At 54.0% G+C, this 4,783-nt stretch overlaps 1 pseudogene; it reads left to right on the forward strand.

Annotated features, from left to right (window-relative positions):
* Positions 1-438: 438 nt before the first annotated feature.
* Positions 439-1,899, forward strand: LOC132233867 (nucleolar and spindle-associated protein 1-like; annotated as a pseudogene).
* The last annotated feature ends 2,884 nt before the right edge of the window (positions 1,900-4,783 follow it).

Consider the following 4,783-nt stretch of genomic DNA (forward strand, 5'->3'; position numbering starts at 1 on the left):
ATGCCATTTTAACTAATATAGGACATAATATGAGAATGACTTAAATCCTTATAAAAATCATTGAATCATTGTAATATGCAGAGGTAACATTGGTTATAATCTTAAATACTCTAGCCCAGCCGTGGGCAAACTATGGCCCACGGGCCGGATCCGGCCTGTTTGAAATGAATAAAACTATTGAAAAAAAAGACCGTACCCTTCTATGTAATGATGTTTACTTTGAATTTATATTAGTTCACACAAACACTCCATCTATGCTTTTGTTCTGGCCCTCCAGTCCAGTTTAAGAACCCATTGTGGCCCTCAAGTCAAAAAGTTTGCCCACCCCTGCTCTAGCCTCTCTTACTAGAAGCCCAGATTTCTGACGCCAGATTTAAAGACATCTGTGTCAGAAACTATTTATTGATTATAATCCTTGATTTCTTCTGTAATATAAAATAATGTTTATATTTAATAGTTTAATATTAATAATTTATTTACTGCATAAATAATTTATTATAATAAGTGTAAACACATCTTACTACATTTATAACCCAAGTATAAATATCTTATTTATCTGTCATTGCACATTCTTAGCGTTAAAATAATTGAAAATGCAGATTGCTATGAAGAAGTGTAATATTAGGGCACCAGGGTTTTGAACCACACAGCGGAGGTCGGAGGGTGCCTTGTGTGGTCGCCTGGATTGCAGCCTGTGATGACCGTCCCCTCCCTGGAGGAGCTGGACTCCTTCGGGGACAGTGACCTGCAGAACTTGGCCAAGGGGCTGGGCCTCCGGGCTAACGACTCCCAACTCTACTTCTCCGGCGGGACCTCTCCCCTGAGCTGCTGACGCATGGATGCAGACAAGTTGCTAAAAGCCTTGACAGTCCATGTGAACCGGGAAGCAAAAAAAAATTAAAAAGGAAAAAACCATCCCATCCTCTTGGGATGAGACCAACCTACAGATTCACAAGCTGAGAGGGAGCTGGCTGGCCAGGTCACCAAGACAAGGAGCCGGCACGGGCCTCTCCACAGGAACCCTGACTCCCGGCAGGATCATGCAGATGCAAGGACAAGTGATCCCACTGAGTTCCAGAGTCAAGAAAAGCAGAAAAACCAGGCTCTCGGAGCTCCTGCAGAACCTCCTTCCCCCGGTGAGAGCCAAGGGGACAAGAAGGCAGCGTCCTAGTGGAATAAATGGTAACGGAGAGGCAGAGGTGCCTCCAGAAAGGAAGCAGTCTGTCTACACAGATGGGCTTTCCAAATCTGGAAAAAAATAAAAGAACTGCAAGCACTCCTCCAAACGTTTAGAAGCTACGCGAGGCCCATTTTAAGGAAATGGTGTGCATTGATCAATAGATTAAGAGAAAAAAAGGAACATTTTGAACACAATTCCCTTCACGATCTGAAGAAACAGTTCATCAACAGTAAGTGGGGGCAACTCCAGCTGGTCTCCAAGGATGACGGTGCCTGCCGATTGGGGCACCTAGTGTGTGTGTGTGTGTGTGTGTGTGTGTGTGAGGGTCAGTCAAGTGCTCCACTCGCTCAGCAGCTAAAATGAAAGTCACGTTTTCAGCTGCTACCGAAGGTCATGAATACGAGCGTTCACTGACCAAGACGCTGGCCAGAAAGTGTCCCCGTGTGTCCATGTCTGGGAAACCCCAAAAGGCCAGGCTCATTCTAGTTGCTTATTTAACAAGATACAGGGCCATATTGAAATTTGAGGATTGCTGCTTTAAGGATTACTACTCTGTCAAACTCAAATTTTATTTCATTTATGGAAAGACTGGAGTTGCTCAGCATCCAATCCATGTTTGTTGCACCAAAGTGGAGCTTCTGAGTTTCGTACTGCTGCTTCAGATTTTCACGAATAGCTTTTTTCTCACAAAAAAGTATCATTCTATTCTTTCACTATAACTCCTTGTTCCCTTTCCTAATCAAAGTCATATACACAAAATATTTTGACAATTAGAGCTCAAGTTTCTAGTGAGCCATTGGACATCTCTCCCAATTTCCTTCAACCAGAGTTAAAAACTTCCCTCAATTCTATGCAGTTGTAACTTATGGAGGGGAGAGGAAGCTCTCTGTGAGGGGGAGGAAGCTCTCTGTGAGGGGGGAGAAAGCTCTCTGTGAGGGGGGAGAAAGCTCTCTGTGAGGGGAGAGGAAGCTCTCTGTGAGGGGGAGGATGCTCTCTGTGAGGGGAGGAAGCTCTCTGTGAGGGGGGAGAAAGCTCTCTGTGAGGGGAGAGGAAGCTCTCTGTGAGGGGGAGGATGCTCTCTGTGAGGGGGGAGGAGGCTCTCTGTGAGGGGAGAGGAAGCTCTCTGTGAGGGGAGAGGATGCTCTCTGTGAGGGGGGAGGAAGCTCTCTGTGAGGGGGGAGGAAGCTCTCTGTGAGGGGGGAGAAAGCTCTCTGTGAGGGGAGAGGAAGCTCTCTGTGAGGGGGAGGATGCTCTCTGTGAGGGGGGAGGAGGCTCTCTGTGAGGGGAGAGGAAGCTCTCTGTGAGGGGGGGGATGCTCTCTGTGAGGGGGGAGGAGGCTCTCTGTGAGGGGAGAGGAAGCTCTCTGTGAGGGGGAGGATGCTCTCTGTGAGGGGGGAGGAGGCTCTCTGTGAGGGGAGAGGAAGCTCTCTGTGAGGGGGAGGATGCTCTCTGTGAGGGGGGAGGAGGCTCTCTGTGAGGGGGGAGGAAGCTCTCTGTGAGGGGGGAGGATGCTCTCTGTGAGGGGGGAGGAGGCTCTCTGTGAGGGGAGAGGAAGCTCTCTGTGAGGGGGAGGATGCTCTCTGTGAGGGGGGAGGAGGCTCTCTGTGAGGGGGGAGGAAGCTCTCTGTGAGGGGGGAGGATGCTCTCTGTGAGGGGGGAGGAGGCTCTCTGTGAGGGGGGAGAAAGCTCTCTGTGAGGGGGGAGGAAGCTCTCTGTGAGGGGAGAGGAAGCTCTCTGTGAGGGGAGAGGAAGCTCTCTGTGAGGGGGAGGAAGCTCTCTGTGAGGGGGGAGAAAGCTCTCTGTGAGGGGGGAGGAAGCTCTCTGTGAGGGGGAGGAAGCTCTCTGTGAGGGGAGAGGAGGCTCTCTGTGAGGGGGAGGAAGCTCTGTGTGAGGGGGGAGGAAGCTCTCTGTGAGGGGGGAGAAAGCTCTCTGTGAGGGGGAGGAAGCTCTCTGTGAGGGGAGAGGAGGCTCTCTGTGAGGGGGAGGAAGCTCTGTGTGAGGGGGAGGAAGCTCTGTGTGAGGGGGAGGAAGCTCTCTGTGAGGGAAGGGAGCTCTCTGTGAGGGGAGAGGAGGCTCTCTGTGAGGGGGAGGAAGCTCTGTGTGAGGGGGAGGAAGCTCTCTGTGAGGGGGAGGAAGCTCTCTGTGAGGGAAGGGAGCTCTCTGTGAGGGAAGGGAGCTCTCTGTGAGGGGGGAGGAAGCTCTGTGTGAGGGGGAGGAAGCTCTCTGTGAGGGGGAGGAAGCTCTCTGTGAGGGGGAGGAAGCTCTCTGTGAGGGAAGGGAGCTCTCTGTGAGGGGAGAGGAGGCTCTCTGTGAGGGGGAGGAAGCTCTGTGTGAGGGGGAGGAAGCTCTTTGTGAGGGAAGGGAGCTCTCTGTGAGGGGAGAGGAAGCTCTCTGTGAGGGGAGGGAGCTCTCAGTGAGGGGGAGGTAGCTCTCTGTGAGGGGGGAGGAAGCTCTCTGTGAGGGGGAGGAAGGTCTCTGTGAGGGGGAGGAAGCTCTCTGTGAGGGGGGAGGAAGCTCTGTGTGAGGGGGGAGGAAGCTCTCTGTGATGGGGGAGGAAGCTCTCTGTGAGGGGGGAGGAAGCTCTCTGTGAGGGGGAGGAAGGTCTCTGTGAGGGGGAGGAAGCTCTCTGTGAGGGGGAGGAAGCTCTGTGTGAGGGGGGAGGAAGCTCTCTGTGATGGGGGAGGAAGCTCTCTGTGAGGGGGGAGGAAGTTCTCTGTGAGGGGGAGGAAGGTCTCTGTGAGGGGGAGGAAGGTCTCTGTGAGGGGGAGGAAGCTCTCTGTGAGGGGGGAGGAAGCTCTCTGTGAGGGGGAGGAAGGTCTCTGTGAGGGGGAGGAAGCTCTCTGTGAGGGGGGAGGAAGCTCTCTGTGAGGGGGAGGAAGCTCTGTGTGAGGGGGGAGGAAGCTCTCTGTGATGGGGGAGGAAGCTCTCTGTGAGGGGGGAGGAAGCTCTCTGTGAGGGGGAGGAAGGTCTCTGTGAGGGGGAGGAAGGTCTCTGTGAGGGGGAGGAAGGTCTCTGTGAAGGGGAGGAAGCTCTCTGTGAGGGGGGAGGAAGCTCTCTGTGAGGGGGGAGGAAGCTCTCTGTGAGGGGGGAGGAAGCGCTCTGTGAGGGGGGAGGAAGCTCTCTGTGAGGGGGAGGAAGGTCTCTGTGAGGGGGAGGAAGGTCTCTGTGAGGGGGAGGAAGCTCTCTGTGAGGGGGGAGGAAGCTCTCTGTGAGGGGAGAGGAAGCTCTCTGTGAGGGGGAGGAAGCTCTGTGTGAGGGGGAGGAAGCTCTCTGTGAGGGGAGAGGAGGCTCTCTGTGAGGGGGAGGAAGCTCTGTGTGAGGGGGGAGGAAGCTCTCTGTGAGGGGAGAGGAAGCTCTCTGTGAGGGGGAGGAAGCTCTCTGTGAGGGGGGAGAAAGCTCTCTGTGAGGGGAGAGGAAGCTCTCTGTGAGGGGGGAGGAAGCTCTCTGTGAGGGGGGAGGAAGCTCTCTGTGAGGGGAGGGAGCTCTCTGTGAGGGGAGAGGAGGCTCTCTGTGAGGGGAGAGGAAGCTCTGTGTGAGGGGGAGGTAGCTCTCTGTGAGGGGAGGGAGCTCTCAGTGAGGGGGAGGTAGCTCTCTGTGAGGGGG

This window comes from Myotis daubentonii, chromosome 4, assembly GCF_963259705.1.
Source record: "Myotis daubentonii chromosome 4, mMyoDau2.1, whole genome shotgun sequence".
Classification (NCBI taxonomy): Eukaryota; Metazoa; Chordata; class Mammalia; order Chiroptera; family Vespertilionidae; genus Myotis; species Myotis daubentonii.